Source organism: Thalassophryne amazonica, chromosome 5 (assembly GCF_902500255.1).
Source record: "Thalassophryne amazonica chromosome 5, fThaAma1.1, whole genome shotgun sequence".
Lineage (NCBI taxonomy): Eukaryota > Metazoa > Chordata > Actinopteri > Batrachoidiformes > Batrachoididae > Thalassophryne > Thalassophryne amazonica.
Window position 1 is genome coordinate 109,827,551 of NC_047107.1, and position 19,700 is coordinate 109,847,250.

The window sequence follows — 19,700 nt, forward strand, 5'->3', positions numbered from 1 at the left end:
AGTATTTCCATATGTATAATACATGTTAGACGAGGTCAGATAAATCAAGAAAAACACATAATTTAAATCCCATGGCTTCATTTTGGTGTTTCTGATTTTTAAAACAATCAAGTATTATTTTCATGTGATTTTAAACTTCAAGCTTGGTGCACCTATCTTTGGGCGGTTTTGGCCATTCCTTTTTGCAGCACCTCTCAGGCTCCATCAGGTTGGATGCAGAGGGTTGGTAAACACCATTTTCAGATCTCTCCAGAGATGTTCAATCATCAATCATTGCCATGAAGCTCAGTTTTGAGCCAATGGCAAAGGCTGTTAATACTCATGTACATCTGATTTCTTGGGGGTTTTTTTTAAATAAATTTGTAGAAAAAATTTCACATTGTCATTATGGGGTGTATTATGTGCAGAATCTTGAAACAAAAACAAAAAAAGAATTTCACCCATTTTGAAATAACATAACAAAATGGGGAAAAAGTGAAGTGCTGTGAATACTTTCTGGATTTACTGTAGAAACTTTAATTTATCATAGTCCTTGGGAATGACAGTTCCAGGCTTTGATAAGTTTGAAGTCTTTTTTGTTTGTTTGTTTGGTCAGTTTTATTGGGTGGGGAATATTCAAACAGGGTCATAACAGTACACCATTTTTGTGTCCAATGTTGTTTGTGAGCTCTTGGTCTGTTGGTTGGTTACATTCTTATGGATCATGGATCATGGATAGTCTACAAACAACATTTCACAATATTTTGATGCATCACTGTCTCTTTCATTCAATGTTCAGGCAACATTCAGTTGTGTGCAGTTTTATTGCTGGATCATAGAAAAGCTTCAAAAATTTGTGCTGATCAGACAATGCCAGCAGCAACAAAATACCAAAAGAAGGAGAAATCTTTAGTTTGAGGCTATGTTTGTGGTCATCAAAGACTGCTGATGACTCAAATGTGTGGACAGAATCCCTGAATAAAAAGTTAAAGGTGGAACAAGACTGAGATCTAGACTTTAAATATGTTCCTGGACTCAGCCATCAGATGTGTATCTGTGTGGGGTTCATTCACATTCACCTTTCTTGGCAGTGACATTCATGTCTCTGGGTCCTCAGCCTTGGACATCCAGACATGCCTGGGAAGAGCTTATGGAATCACAAGGTCACTGGACAGAGGTGTTTGGTTATGCTGATATCTTTTCAGGAGAACAAAGGTGCAAGTCTTTGGGGTCATGCTGCTTCCTGTCTTGCTATGGTTGAGATTTGGATGCTGATCACTGACCTAAGGAGACAACTGGATGTGTCAAAGGAACAGTTGCCTACGGAGATAAGGATATCACTTGCATTGTGAGGGAGTCTCGCCTTCAACATTTTGACCATGTGGCCCGTTTCTCTGTGCATGATCCAGCACATTGGTTACTCAGTGTTGAGGAACCCAGTGGCTGGAGAAGACCGAGGGGACACCCACATTTCACCTTGCTGCTGCAGAAAAATGGTTATTTTAGAGATGTGGGGATGGACTGGTTGCCTGCCTAGGTGGTTGCCATCCAGGACCCAAGGCAGTTCCATGTTGTTGTGGGTGGATGTCGCACAGCATCAGTGCATGCTCCCAGACATATCTTGTTATTTAGAGAAATGTTAATAAATTTATTTTATAAATAAACCTTGTTGTCCAAACAACTGAAGAAGACGTGAACATTGAACCTTGTCGGGTGAAACAACAACTGATAATTTGTACTATATGTGACCTTTTTTATACCTCTGTGTGGGCAGTTTTCTGATTGCATCTATACTACCATCCAGTGGTGGATAGATTGAACTACAGTTGAGTCACAGTGTGAGTCAAACTCTGATCAACATAATGATCTTTGTTTGGCACCCAGACCATTTGGAGTCCTTTACAACTGAATATTAGCTGATACTGAGCCCAATGCAGACACTATAAAAAAGTTACAATACCTTTTGACCCATTTAATAATCTTGCTCTGCACGCTCATAAACATGCTTTAATATGACATTACTTTGGAGCCTGGGAGGTGACATTTATGAAAAATCAATTATACCTTGAAACGCATTATTAATATTTGGCTATGAGCTTCTTGTTGCATGCCCACAAATTAAAAATGTTTGGCAACGAGATGGCTAACCCATGAGTAAAGCATGGTAATGTATAAAACAATCATGTGATTCGGGTATGTCATAATACAAGCTGCTTGCAATATGAAAGTTAAAAAAAAAAAAAAAAACAGTGAAAATTTATTCACACAACAGTTGACATAACAGCACATGTACATAGAGTCTCACAGCTCCAGTGATGCCAGATCAATCATTGAGGAAGGAGATTTCCGATAATTCACCCCAGTCCAGATGGACCTCCAACCTCTCCAGAAGATCCTCCTCACACAGGCAAAGAGAGGTCCGGAGTTCCAAAGTTCCACTGCAGACTGCACACATATCAATGCAAGTTCACCCCCATTCAGACATGGGATTGCCACGAGTTTATCCCACACATGTTCAAAAATTTCAATTCTTTCAACACAGCACTCATTACATTGTCGAAATTAGATCCAGAGAGACCTTTCAGTCAGATATAGAATTTGGACTTCAGTATTATGCCTTATCTAATGATATAGTGCATTTTAAAGCATTTATGTCTATGCAGCTTCCTTCTCCTTCCTCAAGGACTTTTGAACCAAGAATCAAATCACCAACCTGTTTGGTATCAAAATGTTTTTTTAAATAAATAAATTCAATTCAATGTAATTCAATTTATTTTATTTGTAAAGTGCCAAAGCACAACAATGCTGCCTCAAGGCACTTCATACGAGTAAGGTCTAACCTTACCAACCCCCCTGAGCAATCATACAGGTGACGGTGGTAAGGAAAAACTCCCTCTGATGATAATGAGGAAGAAACCTCAAGCAGACCAGACTCAGACAGGTGACCCACTGTTTAGGCCATTCTAATAGTTACAATGTTTTTACAAATTTTGCAATAATTTTTTTAACAAAGAGAAGAAATGGAAAACAGAAACAGAAAAAACAGAAGATCAACAAAAACAGTCCGTAATTGAAATTAAAAAGCAGTCCATTTTAGGTATTTTAATCTTAGTGCGTCCAGTTCCACAATGTGAGGTTTCCAATCATCTCCAGTCATTGGAGCAACAGGCAGGGCATCCTGGGTGCCAGGCCAGCATCTATTGAGGGTCTTGGCAGTGCCATCAGTGGGCCTGTTCCTGTGGCAGAGTCCAGTCCAAAGCAAACTGCCGTGTGCTGCATCAGCTTCAGTCAGTCCGGCACCCTGCTGTCTGCAGCCGTCAACTCATATAAATAAATTAATAATTAATTTATTTCTTTATTTCTTTATTTGAGGTCACTGCATAGTGTGACTCCTACAGACAGTGCAAATGTGTGTCAAGGAGAAAGCTGGAGGTCAGATATGAACTTGTGTGACATATGTCACAGAATTGGAAAACAAGCTGTTTCAGGTCTAATTTTTGTTTGCAGCCAGGAAATTTCTGCACAACATAAAATTATAGGACCTTTGTGATCTTTAATATAAAACTGATAACGTATTAAACTATGTAAGGTAGAAACAAACACATTTTCTATAATATGTCCCCTTTAAATCATGCTCAGCTCCCGAATGAATAGTTCACTTACACATACAGAAAGTGATGCAGCTGCTCAGGAAGTCCTTTTTTCTCTATTTGACGAAGAATCTGTTTTTTCCTTCACTGCTAAATAGTAGTTGACCGGGCAAATAAAATCAGTTTTACCCTTTTTTTTTCCTCACCATTATACCAGCCACCCATGACATTGATATTTATTTTTTTTATTGCAGTCCTCAATTCTTCTCAGCTGGATTACTTTTCTGCTCGCTGACAGACTGTGTCTCAGCAACACCCCGGGGATTATTTTGTGTTATCGTGTATCCGCGATGAGCGCTCTGATGACAGGCCCCATTTACACGAACCCTGAAATTCAATAAGCACACTCAATTGTAAGTGCAAAGAATTAACTTTGATGCTGATATTGAATGTAGAGCACCAGTTTAGCTGGTGGAAGAATATATTTTCACAGAATGGTGCTGTGGTACACATAATGTCAGCCCACGAGGAGACACCATCATTCAGCTCCTTTTTTTTTTTTTTGTCCTATGGGTATTTGTATTCATACCTAACAATGGTGGGGTGCACAGGGATTTCTAAACCAGCAGACTGTCTCAGCTCCAATCTCTTCTCCCTGTCCGCTCGGCAGATGCATACTAACAGAGTCCGTTTCAGAAGTATTTTGGGTTTCTTTTTTTTTTCAGTGTGATCTCACAGCGGGCCGATGTAGCCGAACGGACGCAGCGGCACAAAGAAATCAAGAACAGAAAAGAGAGGAAGCAGAAGTGGAACAACGTAGGAAACTATTTCCACTGTCAGTTTGTGTTAAACCGGCCTCCAATATGCTCTTTGTGAAGCTTTTCTCACCTTTTCAGAAACCGCCCGCGCTTCTGTAAAGGTGTTGGGTGAGATGAGCACAACTGATACTGCGGTTCCCACACGCTTTGCCTTCTGAAATTTCACAACCAATAGCAGTTACTGACAGAAGGGCACAGATACAATCTCACCTGATTAGAGAAAAGGAGCAAGAGAGGCTGTGAGACAGACTTGAGGCGAAGTGAGTAAAAACTAGAGGAGATAGCGGGCCTCATCGCGTTTCTGAGGTTGTGTCTCGGTTTCAGTTTGACGCGTATCTGGCTAGCCCCCAGTGCGCCACTCTCTCCACAAATGAGTGGGTTGTGTCAAGACAAACCACACCAGCACTGCTTTATCTTTGCACCTGATTGCACATCTATTTAAGACACCCATTCCAGGACCATTACAGTTGTGTGTGGTTTTTTGTTGTTGTTGTTGTTTTTTATTCAAAGAGCAAACAAAGTCAGCATTTTTTTTTCTCCATGTACTAATCACTTCAGGCCACACAAACTAATGTTGCCGCATATGGCACTTTACTTATTGTCTGATCGATTTTACTGCAGGCATTACTGCACCTTAGGGTCTCTGGTAAGCATGGGTCAGTTTTTGAGTTGATGGTATTTCATGGTTTCAAAACCCAGTTTCAAAACCACAATGATTTCCCGTTCTATGGTAGCAGCTGTGTCCAAAAAAAAAAAAAAAAAAAAAAATCTGTTGTTGTTCCACACAGTTTACATATTGACATTTTACATAGCTAAAAACTGTCGATCATGACTCAGAGAGTGTGAAAATATTTTATTAATGCCCCCCCAGCACACACACACATTCAAAAGCACAAAAACCTTACAAATAGCCACATCACAGAAGAAAGCCACCTAATTTGCAAAAGTTGTTTTTGAAGAGTGACTGTAAGAGCAGGACATACACTGCACCATTAGTATGGACGTACAGGAACACCACCCATGGCTCTTTACTAAGTTCATAGTTACCTTATCTAAGAACACGGTAGTGTGATGCAATCCCCTGACTTAATAATGACAAATTAACAATCCTTATATTTACTTTGTCCAATTACCATAATCTCTAAAAATGCCTATAATTCCTACTGTAAAGGATTAATGCAATATTTTTGTTAAACACCTTGATTTAAAGCTAAAACTCTACCCTATGAACATATCTCATTTGGGGTGCAGAGAAATTGAAAAAAAAATTGAAAAGTGCCATTGTCCAAATACTTATGGATCTCACTAGGCAATGAAATACCATTAACAAAGCACATCACAGGATTTTTGCCAAAATCCTGTGAAGACTCAAATTCTATGCCGAGACCCTGAGCTTGCCTGTGGGCAGTCGAAATACTTAAAAATAGATGCTTATTTAGGGTCTGCTCCTTCTCTGTCCCTGACCAAGGCAGCGTCTACATCTGGAGATGGTCCCCGGGCGCTGGACTGTGGCTGTCCACTGCTGCTAGTGGTTAGATTGTGTCTAACTGTAATTAGGATGGGTTAAATGCAGAGGACAAGTTTCGTTGTATGTATATATGTGCAATGACAATAAAGCTTCTATTCTGTTCATTAAATCACTATCATGTGACTTATGATTTTTTTTTTTGCAAACCATGCTCAGACCTAGCATCTAAACGGGACAGGGCATAATTCAAGGCCAGCAATTATGAACAAAATTTTGCTTGCTCCCTGCACTGTAATATGGTGTTAGGTTTCACACATATCCCTGGGTGTGGAGAACCAAAGAAAACCACTTTAGATCAGAGCCCTCTGCGTAGCTGCAAACCCTCTCCGTAACCTGGTGTGCACTTCCGAAAGGCTACAAAAGACCACAAAGGCTATGATTGGTCACTTTTACATTTTCACTCCTTTCTGACCTAATAGTTTTTGCGGTGTGAATGCCGATTACATTTCAATCATGAATCAAACAGAGGAACATTTGGCAGAAAAGTCCTCAAATATGACCAACTTTGCAACATGGACTCAGAAAAAGATGCTCAAATGACCTGCAATTCATGGAGGGAAGTTGCATGTAACGTACTGTTGGTTTGGCGGTTGATGATTGTATAAAGTGGAGCTCATTGAAGGACAAATTGGTCCAGAAAAGCCACTGTTCCTGCAGTAAATTACATTAAGACACCCACCGATGCAACAGAGAACTTTAAAAGGGTCGCACACACGTCAACGTCATTGCATGGACACAGAGTTCTGGAGTTTTAGAAGCATAAATCAGGCTTTAGGATTTTAAGGTACCACTCTGCAGTGGACTTAAAAGAAAAGAGTGTTTCATCCGAATGTAATCCTTTTAATGCACATAATGCCCAGCACTTATTTAAGGCAGGCGTTAATTTTTTTTTTCTCTTCAGATGAAGTTTTGGCCCGGTCATGACATGAAATAGGCCCAATTCAAGATCAGATGTTTAATCAAGGAAATACGGTACATATGCCTCATACCCAAAGGAATGTCACTTAAATTTTTCTTTTATGTAAAACAAACTCCAGAAATCAAATATTAACTTATGTGCCTGAAGAAATTCAAACTGTTGTTACAAACCATGAACACTCCCAACGACAGGACACAGTTGAGTTATGCTGAAAGAGTGATGAGGTGAGCGCTTTCACTTTTTATGAGATAGGTCTGTATTAATGGAGAACACTGTCTGTCTTTGGAACTCTCAGAAATGAAACAAGTTCCCCCCCCCCCCCCCCCCCCCCCCCAAAAAAAAAGAAATTCTAAACTTGGCATTAACTCAAATTAAATTACATGTATTATGTCGACAGAAAAATGCTCTAGAATATGTGAAATCAAAATTTAAAATGTCTTCACATAAATCAAAATCAAATCAATTTTTATTGTCATTTAGCTGTACATAAAGTTGGAGTGCAGGCAAAATGAAAGGGTGTTTCTCGCAGGGATCCAAAGAAGAATCATTCAAGGAATAGTTTTGAATTTTATTGATAATCATTTTTTAATAGCTGTTGTAAAGAATTGAAAGAATTCAAGTAATTTATGTGTTATCACTTCTGTTTCAGTTCATTTTTGAGTTTTTATTGGCCGTTGCACCTATAATTTGATATTTGTGTCGTAGTGTCTCATGATTGTTTTGTCATTTGTTTTTTGAGGACCACAGTTTTAATTACATATCTTTCCTTTGGCCTTTACAGATTGATTTATTTGATGTACATTTATTGTTCTTGCCAAATACATCGTCATTTTTTCCATTAACGGGCTGTTAGCAGAACATATAGTCTTATAATTATTTTGTTTGCTTTGTTTAAATCCAAAGGCAGTCATATTCTAGTAGCACATATTTAGAATAGATTATTCATTTACAACTGTCATGATGAGCCAAATATGGATCCATCAACTTCCTGTTGAATTGGCGTTGGCGGGTATCGAAAGGTTAAAGTGTTTGAAGTGAAAGAAAATTATGGCCACTGAAAATCAAAGATCAGCAGAAGTTAAAGCGAGACAAAGGGATTTGGAGAAAGTGTTGTGTGTTTGTTACCAGAAGCGTCAGAATAAAAAATAAAGATTGTAAGAGACGTGGGGAGCATGTTTAAAAATAGCTGCATTTATATAACATCGATGCTATCAGAGCCACCGCGCCACTCTTGTTCTGCAGAACAGGAAGAAGGAAGGACCGTGGTAGATGGTATCGTTATGTTTGTTCATTTTGTGACTTCATCTAGGTTGATTATTCTCCAGATCGGCACTGATCACTGTTCCAACGAGCTCCGGTTGGCTGCTGTTACTCAAGCAGCAGTGATATGACGGAGTGGTTTTACTCGGAACAGGTTGCATGAGATAAGAGTGAAGTAGAAAATGAGATGTTTTGAGTTGAAAATACTGAGAAACACCAAAAAAACAAAAAAGCCCAAGATCTTTGACAGTTTCACCTTTTTTAGGTTGGTGGTTTGTTTTGTTTCACACGTCAGTGCGTTGACGCGTGTCACAATGCCCGGCTCGCCCTACCTCCTCCTCCGCCTCTTTCTGGTACAGACGCTTGTTAGCCGAGCTGCTGTAGGCCGTCATCGCTGACGGCGCAGTCACAATCTATTACACCAACTGGGAGCCTGTGCGTCTCATAACCGGCTCCAAATATTGGTTTTGCTGAGGAATTCAGAAATAAAATGCCACGTTAATGAGGAGGAAAATAAACACGAGGCTTGTCGGCAGGATGTGGGTGTCCGTCCCATGGGAGAGGAGGCTCGAGGGTATAGAAATAGTTGCGGCATCATCCAGCCGGGGTTTCAACACCTTATCCCCCCCCCGGTGCGCTCTTCTGTGTGATGGTAGTAAGATGGCAAGCTTTGCACAGCTCCCTGTCCCTGAAGCAGGCCTTCAGGATAATGTTCGGTCTTTTCATAAGTTACAAAGATGTAATTAGACAAATTAGCACAGCAAACACTCGGGTTGCATTTTTTTTTAATGGCTGCATGTTGCCTAGGTTGGTAATTAGCAGGCAGCCACCGCTCCAAAATCACACGTTGCACTCGAGGCTGTGCATTTGTAACCTGACAACCAGTAGCAACGCGGTAATGAAGGGTTATACCACGACGCCCCGCAGGCCCGCTTCATCTCATCCTCCCAGCCTGGCTTGATGTTGGCATTCATGCTAAAGCCGCTGTGTGAAGCTCCTGTTTACGCCCGTGTATCGCTTTCTTCCAGATGGAGGAGACGGCGATGTATTCAAATCAAATGGTTTTGCCTCACAGGCGCAGACTTTCATTTCAGCCAATCACCTTTATGGCTCAATTCATCAGGGCCTCGGTCTACGTGTCCAGGTCTCTCGTCGGAAGTAGCACCCGGGGAGCCGATGAGCCATTTCCACACACCCAGCTCCTCTCCCACTTTTAATGAGTCGCCGATGGTGATTTTTGCCAGGCGCCTGTTTTTTTTTCCTCTCTTTTTCTCTCGCTCTCTGAATAAATTCTCCCTCTCTCTGACACAAGACATTCTCTTTAAATTGGATGGAGGGGGTTGAATGCCAAATCGGAAATGACCTGGCAAAATGCAGATTAACTTGTGAAAGAATTTATTTGTTGTTTTAGTGTGTGTGTGTGTGTGTGTCCATGTTAAATTTGTGACACGTTTATCTCAAATAAGACACAGCTGCAGGCCTTTCAGTTGTCATGATGCTCGGCCTGCATACGGAGCAAAAAAATTAACAGTTTCGTTGTCCACTTATTTGAACATAGTGTACCGCGCTAAGGTGCATTTAGTACCCATATGTTTAATAGTATCACCATGTGAACAGTAATCACCGGAAAGCTTGGGTAATTTACTTGATTACATTACATGACATTAAAAAAATAGTTTTCTCATATTCTGTTTTTAAAACATGGCATAGAATCTCAGTAATTGTAGTTAGTGAGTCAACTACTCCAGGAAAAATTGCTAACACAACAACAAACAAACAGATATGCACAGGAAGTTGCAGTTTTGCATGAGGTTGAATATCACAGTGAAGATGAAGTGACTGAAATAATATCTGTCAAGCATGACATTTTGACAAGTTATTTATTACCATGTCATCACTCAGGCATATCGCCACTTGTTGCCACCTAGGTTGTGGGATTGCTTCCTGTCCATTCTATGTGGAGTTTACATGTTTTCCCCGTGTTTGTATGGGTTCCCTTTTGGTGCTCCGGCTTCTTCCTATATGCAAAAACATGCAGGTTAGGTGAATTGGAAACTTTAAATTGACCATAAGTGTGAATGTGTTTGTCTGTCTTTCTGTGGCCTTGCGAGAGTGGCACCCTGTCCAGGATGTACCCTGCCTCAGACCCTATGACTGCTGGGATAGGCTCCAGCCCCCCATGACCCTTAAAGTGTAGGTGACATGTACACAAATGTGCACAAATAATCTTGAAAAATGATGAAAGGTCAATATTTTAAAACAATAAAAGTCGATGATAAGTGCACGGATGAAGGATAAACTACAGCTGTCTGAAGCCTGCGCTCTATTTTAGCGGGGGGGGGGGGGTTTGAAAAGTCCTGAGGGACTGAAAATATCAGCTATTTTTAAAACAAATATTGTTTCTTCCTTGAATACAGTTAGTGTACTGTGCGTTAGTAGCATAATACATTATTAAACATTAAAACCATTCACACAAGGAGTAAATAATATAGTCTTACCAATCCATTTCAGTGAGATCATCTTAATTTTGATGAAAATGTCTGAAACTAATTTAATTTGTTGTCCTGGCTGAAGAAAAGTCCATGATGGGTCGAGTCTCTGTTGTACTGATCCGCGACCGGCACGGTCAACTACAGGTGTAATCCATTCATTGCATCCATTCATTGAGCAGCTTGGGGATTAAGGACCATGCCTGACGGGGAATCGAACCGAGGGCCCAGATCAAAAACTGACCAGATCAAGAACACACTCCAGGAAATGGGTATATCATATCAAAATCCGCAGTAACCTTAAGTGATGAGAAGAGTTTAAAGATGGGAAGAAACTACTTATGTGATGAAGCACACGTCTCATCCGTGACTCGTGATGGATGTCACGTGATGTCATGTACAAGTGCGATGGAGGTCAGCAGGAGTCGCTGTGTAATAGTAGTCAGTAAACCTCACTCCCCAACAGCTAGAAGGATTCTCTGGCCACAAGGTAGAACTCTGGGTTTTTAGCCTTCTGGTTAGAGAGTACGCATGCTGGAGACTGTGAGTTTGCATTCCGAGGGGAGTGAGTGGGAGGAGTCAAAAACACAACACAGAGGAGCCGCTACACATGCGTTACTACCAGTGTGACTGGTTGTAGAGTATGTACTGATGTCACTGTGGGCAAATGCAGCAAGGTGGCTTGCGAAATGTTTAGCGCTATAGTATTGGACCCTTGTTAAAGTATTAAGTTTGTTTGTCCAATTACATTTGAAACCATAGCACTGGATAACAACAAATAAAACGTGCACCAATTCCTACAGTGTCTACCTGATGAGGATACAAGTTTCCTGAAGTTAAAGTTGACAGTCCACACTTTGGTCTTATTAGTCACCTTCAACTCCGATACTTTGTGATAGAGGACTAAAATAACAAACATGATTCTGCTGTACCTTTATATGCTAACGTCGTGAGAATGGATTCCAGCACACTGTGGACGTGTTGAACATTCACAGGGGCCGTTAGAATTAGCCCGGTGCCATCTTTAAAGGAAATGGCTCTTGTGTCACTGGGGCCGTATGACGATCCTCCGAGGGCACTGTGTGAGTTGAAAAATACTTTTAATTTTGGGAGTCACAGTTTCTCAGGCGTGGATGGTGTTCATCCATTCTGTGTGATGTCTTTAGATGCCGCTAATGGGATTTTTCGGGGTCTCTCCCTCTCTCATGTCACACATCATGCTGTGTTTCTCTGTCCTGCGTCCGCCTGTAGCACAAGACATGTTGGATCATTTGATTCTAGCTAATAACCGGAGTTAGCCCAGAGAAAGGCATAAATGAGTTGTGGCCTCCCCGAGCACCTCCTGCTGCCCATCTGGACTGTGACAGGACTGGAGGCGCTGCTCTGGATCCAGGTTGACTGTATGTGTGTGTGATCAGGGTCCTAATGCACCGTGAACAACACCACTGTTGTATCTTTTAGACTAAATACATGCAGAGTTTTTTTTTTTTTTTTAATGGACACTACAAACCATCTTTGGGTTTTGTTTTTAATACTTTGCCTTATTTTCTAATCTGCTTTGATGCTTCACTTTCACATTATCCCCTTGTTTTGGGTCCCAAGGCAACTCATTATTAATGGTATTGTGACTCTTATTTGACCACTGGCCCCTTAACCTCAAGTGGTTGTGGGATTGCTGCACTGCTAAGTACTGGATGAGGTCATTCCACAAGTGCCAGTGTCCAGATGTCTGCAGATGTCTCCTGGGTCCACTTGGTGATGTCGGCTCTTCTTCTTCTTTTTTTTAAATTGTTTGTGTCTGCTTTTGCGGCACCTTGAAAAGGAGAGTTTTGAAGAGACTTGGTTTTTAGTAATATAACTATGAACCTGAGTATGTTGAGCAGGTATATCAGTGGACTCATGCTACTTGTCTGTGTCCTTGAAGAAGACACTTATAGTCTGGTTTACTAAAATACCAGATAATGAGTGCTGTTGGGGTATAAACAGCTTTGATTTATCTGCTGATTAGACCAGAATTTTGTTTGTCTATGGTGCAAATGCTTTCTGTTGATGTGTCCAACCACCCCTATTTTTTTTTTTCCATTTTTCTCTAAAACAGTTTCTATTAAGACATTTTAGGAAAAATAAGAAAACATTTTTGAATTATTCCTAACTGTTGCATGGTGCACAAACAGTCTGTCCAGACACAAAGGTGTACGTTGCCACACGTGTAAGTCAACTTTCAACATAAACTCTTCACACCAACATGCAGTTATACCGTCGGACGAATGAAAGTAGATCAAATGTATAACTTTCTGCACTTGCACACATACATTAATCAATATATGCTCAGTAAAAATGCAAACTCTTCCTTGTTGACATGTTGAAGAGCTCTGCTTTTAACGATTAATGAGAGAAGGGAAGTGGTAATGAACTGTGAACATGGTGTTTCATTCTATTTGGAGACTAGGCATCACCATGTTCCTCCGCCTTCACCACTGAACACAGTATTGCTATTCCATCCATACAGCACTCCTAATTAACTCTGGCATCTCTCATTCTTCCCCCCTTTAGTTGATATTCAATGTCAAAATGACTATTTGCTGTATTTTCTCGGTGTTGGAGAGGATGATGGTATGTCTGTGGAGGAGCTGGGACAGTAGAATGAATGTTTTTGGTTATTTTACACTGTGTTTGGAAGATATCCTGCATTTGACTACAGTTCTCTGGAGAATTGTTGGAGCAGGTAGCTCAGTGGAATAAGGAGCTGGGTATCAATTTAAATTTCAAGAATTGATTCGATTCTGATTCTTAAGATTTAGAATCGATTATTTCGATTCGATCCAATTAGATATTAATTTGGGTCAGTACTATTAAAACCGTTTATTGAGCGGTTACATGATCATCTAATTATGCAACATGTTAATAGTACGAGGTCTGTCCAAAAAGTAACAGACCTTTTTATTTTTTTCAAAAACTATATGGATTTGAATCATGTGCGCTTGCATCAGCCAAGCTTGAACCTTCGTGCGCATGCGTGAGTTTTTTCACGCCTGTCGGTTGCGTCATTTGCCTGTGGGCAGGCTTTGAGTGAGCACTGGTCCACCCCCCTCGTCGGATTTCTTTTGTCTGAGAACTTGCTGAGAGGCTGCCACTTTGCTCCATGAAATTTTTTTCAGAAACTGTTAGAGACAGGCAGTTGGAAACCATTCGAAAGATTCAGATGGATTTCGGTGAAGATTCTGTCGGGGTCATTCACTCATTGCGCGCAACAAAAAAAACACCTCCGTGTTGGAAGTCTCACAGGACATGTTGTGGCATGTCCAGCTGTTACACAATTTCTCGGATACTCACTCGACTGAAAGCCATCGAAAGCCGTCTGAATCTTCTGAATGGTTTCCAACACCTAGGTGTTTTTTTTTTTGTTGCGCGCCATGAGCAGTTCCGTGCCAACGCACGAAATCCTCCGCACGTCTTTCATTACAAAATCTCCTGTAACAGTGGAATGTGCTGCAAAAGTGCTATGTCCAGCTCTCTTGCCATTTCTGTGGTAGTCACACAATGTCCTGGATCAACACAGCATTCAGTTTAGAAATGATCTTGTCGTTCCAGCCTGTCGATGGCCACTCGGTGCGCCGCGCGCCCTCCACCGTTGTGGGCCGTCTTTAAAAAGGTTTTAACAGTCCTTAATCCGCGTGACGCCGACAGACTCTTCACCGATATCCATCTGAAACTTTCGAATGGTTTCCAACTGGCTGTCTCTAACAGTTTCTGAAAAAAATTTCATGGAGCAAAGCGGCAGTCTCTCAGCCATTTCCCAGACAAAAGAAATCCGACGAGGAGGGTGGACCAGTGCTCATTCAAAGCCTGCCCACAGGCAAATGACGCAACCGACAGGCGTGAAAAAACTCACGCATGCGCACGAAGGTTCAAGCTTGGCTGATGCAATCACACGTGATTCAAATCCATATAGTTTTTGAAAAAAATAAAAAGGTCCGTTACTTTTTGGACAGACCTCGTACTTCACTAAATTTGGCTCTCAAAATACAGTCAATAGTGTTTCAGAGAGTTATAAATTAAAAATTTTCTGTGGGATAACGGTCCCAGTCTCCCCTACAAAACGTTCACCTGCAGCACTCGCTGCAAGGAACGCTGCAGCAGGAGAGCTCCTGTTGCAGGGGGAAGTTCTCCTAAGTTCTCCTGCAGCAGGAGAACGTGGCTCCCACAGTCCACACTCGAGAATCTTCATGCGCTGTCCCTCGGAAATGGCACGTTATGAGGAACAGGGTAAAAAAAACGACTGTGTGAATTAAACAGGGGACGATTTTCTTTTCTTGCCCGCAACAACAGTCCCAGTAGTCATGATTGACATCTTTAAATGGCTTTGACAAAGGTTGATGAATAAATTGTGGATACACTGCTTCTAAATCAGAACCAGCACGTCCAAAATCAATGTAAATAAATGATCAGTTAATTTTTCCCATTACACACCCTCAGAAACAGTGCGACGGCACAACTGCAGCATAATTTTTTCAGGCACACTGTTATAACGCTGGCGAGAAGCACATATATAAATATATGTATAAATTGATCTTTGGATGTATGAATCAATCTGTGGGAATTAAAATGAGAATCAAATTAAAAAAGGTGAATCGATCTTTTCAACCCAGCACTAATAAGGAGTTGGGCTCCCAGTATGTTGACCTGAGTTTGATTCTCAGTCTTTTTATTGGGCGAGACAGTTCATCTGTCTTGTCCCAGTTCACCCAACTGCAAATGACTACTGGTCTTCCCAGCTGGGAAAGTAACCTGCAAAGGACTGGCACCCTATCCAGGGAGAGCAGTAGACTTTAAACCACTTCATGCTCCAAAATCTGTGAACAACCATCGGCACTAATGGGCCTCAAGGCCTATATAGGACTTATTTCATCTTCTCAAGAGAATCCTTGGTCACTGTCAAACGAGGGGTTATTTAGGGAGACTATGATGATGTGTGCTACTTTGATGTAACATCAGCTGTGACACTGTGGTAATGTAGTGTGCCACTCAAATCATGATCCAGCCTGAAGGTGATTCAGTGTTGAGGTCCCTGGCAACTGAAAAAGGTCAAGAGGATGCCAACATTTCACTTTGCCATTACAGATCAATGGATACCTTTGGGAGGTGGAGTGGACTGGCAGTCTGTCTTGGTGATTACTATCCCGGATCTAAGGCGGTTCCGTAGTAAGGTGGATTTATAAAGTGCCTGCACATGATGCCAGGTCTGACCTGACCTCACCCGTGACTCAACCAATCACAGTGGACTATTAATTCCAGACTTAAGACTCACTTATTTTCCCTTTCATATGACTAGCATACTGTCATAGTATAGTTCTACGCATTTTACTCTTTTAATTAATTTTAACAGGAAACGGAGCGTGCCGCCGCCTCAGCTTTACATAAATTCTTTTAGTGAAGCTTAGGGCTAGTGGCCGGCGATCACTTTAGTATTTTCTGTTTTTGTTGTTGTTTAATGCTGGCAAATTATACTGCATTTCTTGTCTTTCTGATGCTTGATTCTGTTTTTTTTTCTCTCTCTCTGTTTAAGGTGCAGCTCCATCCAGAGATGGGTGTGGTATTTGTGCTGGAGAGACCCTCCTGTCCTGTGCACCAACAGCAATTCCTGTGTATTTGTTTTGTGAACTGTTCTGTAATTTATGTCTGTAGCATGGCCCAAGCAGAGGGTCACCCTTTTGAGTCTGGTCTGCTTGAGGTTTCTTCCTCAGAGGGAGTTTTTCCTTACCACTGCTGCTCTGGGGGTTAGTAAGGTTAGACCTTACTTGTATGAAGCGCCTTGAGGCGACTCTGTTGTGATTTGGTGCTATATAAACAAAAATAAATTGAAAAAAATTTTAATTGTAAATGTGCCAATAAAGAACTAGCTACTGGGTAGACCAACATACCTTTGTATTTTGCAGCATTTCAGTCATTAAACAAACTGTTTTTTCACACTTGTCTCCTTCTAGTCAGACGCTTGATATTTGTTAAAATTCACAGCATTGTTTGCTCCTAAACATTTCTCACCCAAAAACTTTTCTTTGACACAACATCTCTTTGTTCCACTTGTGAAAAACAAAAAGTGTGAAAGTCACATTTCCTTTCTATCTCGCCTGGAGAATCTGCAGTAACAGCCCCACCTTCACTTGCTTCGCAGACACCAGGAGATGTGAGTGTGCGAAAACGAGTGTGTATCAGTCTTTTGTCATTTTTAATACCGCCATCTTATCGGGAGAAATGACGAGCTCAAATGAGCTGGCGCGGCAATTACTGCACCGCGATTGTATGTGTGGGTGTGGGTGGGGGCCTGAGGGGGCTGTTGGTGGTGGGACCATTTACAGCTTGCTGATGAGAAGCCCCACTGTTCTCCTCATCACCCTTTTTCCTCTTCTGTTTCCTTCAACATATCCAAAACACACACACACACACACACCAGGACAGCTGCAATTACATACAACATAGGAAAACACAAATACAAACATGGTTACGCCACCGTTCAACATCAAGAACATTCTGAAGGTTTTCAGTTCTCTAGATGCTGAAATCTTTAACATTCATTTTGTCAATCATCAAGCAACAATGAAAAATTCTTGTGCTCAGTCGTTTGCAGAAAGCCTTTTTACAAATTGCACATCTCCTCTTTTGCCGCAGATGCTTCCATTGAGCCATAATGGTCCTGGAATTTTCTCCCTTCTCCTCAAAGAGCCTCTGAAGCTCAACCAGAGTCACAGTCTGGTTTGTGGTCATCTCTCAAATTATCAAAAATTTGTTCAAAAATTGCATCCCGATTTGCAAAATCGTTACTAGTGCGTGGTAACTTCGAGGTGTTCTAAACAGCTGCAGTCATGTTTGAACATCTTTAAACAGGGTATTCTGAGTACGTACAGCTTGAAACTTGTTTGATCGTGCTCCATCAAGTGTAAATATTTGAAGTCAAAGCAGAATTTGTTGCAGTTCTGGCTGAGCGTGCACCTCCTTACTTTCATTTTTGGGCAGGTTGCCAGGTCTGTAATTTATAAGACAACCTGCTAAGAGGCAAACCAGATTGAACCATTTCGTCCCATTTTTGCACTTTGTTGGCGGTCGTAGTAGACAGCACCCTGTGGAACAGGGGTGTCACAAATCAGTCCCTAATGGCTGAACATGACTAAGTGGCAACTCTTGGAAGAGTTCCAAACCCTCTTGATGACTTATTTTCTCAAAAATGACTAGCGCCAAATCTAGCTACTTTTCCTGACGTCACTGGAAACGTTTCTGGTGTTTGGCAACTGAAAAGTGAAAGTCTCTGTTGTCACCGAATTTCAGAATCACAAGATGTTGTTGTCCTCTTCAGATACTTTGGTGTTACAAAGGTTGTTTTGTAGCTTTCTGAAGAGCTACATTTTGGCACACTTAGTCCCTAAATTGTGAAGCTGTTGTGTCCCAAAATGCAGATGTATGGAGTTGGTGCATATTTGAAGAAACACAGAACATAGATATGATTCTCGAATGCACCGCGGTGCTGCTGGTGAGCTCTAATGCAGTGAATAGGAGACTGTAGTCTCGTTTGAACCCTCCATGATATGACGGGATTTGACCACTTACAGGGACCTCCATTTAATATATGTATATATATATATATATATATGTATATATATACAGCATAACTTCACACGGATAAATGGTGTACGTTTTGTTTTTGGCTACAATCACCGAAGCAGTCGTGAAAAGTTTTTTTTTTGGTTCCCAGTGGAGAAGAAAAGGTGGATGACGTTGTGTTGGTAAGTGTTTTAGCCTACACAGCTAACCAGAATAGCTCTGTTCTCTCTCCTGCAAAACCGCCTCGACACGTTTGTCCTTCGGATCATAAACAAACCACAACATCGTCACTTTTTCTTTGCATTTTCACTTTGTTTACATGTAATTTGCGCAAAACCCCATTGAAAATGCCGTTGTTTGTACCCCGGAAGTAGAGAAATTACATCATATGTGCCATATTTGACCCCTTTAGGGCCCACCCCCGACAGAGACTGCGCTGCCCTGTTGAGTGCTGGGTATCTGCACCATCAATGTGTTGCTTATGAAATGGACTGCAGATGCATCTGGTGAGAATAAGTGGCGAAACTTGTGTTTAATAAAGGCAGTACTGATCCGTCGACAAAAAAAGTCCTCTGGATATCTATTATCATTATCATTATTATTATTATTATTATTACTACATTTTTATAAAAAATTGGATGACCAGACTGGTGTTGATTTCTTTTCTTTTCTTTTTTTATTGTTTTTGCATTGTCACGATACATTTTTAAGTCTTCTTGAGCAGGGAAAAAATTCTTAGCTGTTGAACAATAAGACTGCACCGTCACAAAATGTTGGAAACTGAAGGTGTGGGAGTTTCTGAATGTCCTCTGTATTTTCAGCAGCTTTGGAATAATTTTGTGTAAAGAGTTCATCTTGAATATGTTGTTTGTATTTTTTTTATATAATCTAGCATTATGTTACATTTGAGATTTGCGGGATGTATAAAATACTGATGTACTGTGATTCACCTTCTGAGTTTATGTGCATGAAAACAGGAATGTAGATGCACGCTTACAGTGCCGCTGTCCTCTAAACTCGACGAGGGTCACCGCAGTGAGAAAAGCCTGCAGTGGCCACATGTAGACGGATGTGGAGGTGTCAAATATGGATGCCTGAAACCAGCTCAGTCAACACCCAGAACCCTTCCTTATGCAGTGTGTGTGTGTGTGTGTGTGTGTGTGTGTGTGTGTGTGTGTGTGTGTGTGTGTGTGTGTGTGTGTGTGTGTGTGTGTGTGTGTGTGTGTGTGTGGTGGGGGCCTGTGGGGTGTGCAGCGTGTGTCCGTTGGCAGCTGTCACCTCTAAGCAGCAAGTTTTCTAAGTGACAGGGCCAGGCGATGACAGTTCGTCTTCACCCATTGGGCAGGTTAGAGACGGGAGCCTCCCTGCATCCAGTCACCCTCACCCATCTCTCCCCCCTCAAACTCTCTTGACAGATATCCCAGGTTACTTAATGTTTATTTATTCAAAATACTCACACTGTGCATTTCCCTCGGTTTGCTTGGTAATTTGACATTCTGCGTTCGGCACAGAACCTTATGTATT

At 41.3% G+C, this 19,700-nt stretch overlaps 1 protein-coding gene across 1 annotated transcript in view; it reads left to right on the forward strand.

The window, feature by feature from the left end:
- fbrsl1 (fibrosin-like 1) overlaps positions 1 to 19,700 on the forward strand; it is a 744,464-nt gene that overhangs the window by 409,581 nt on the left and 315,183 nt on the right.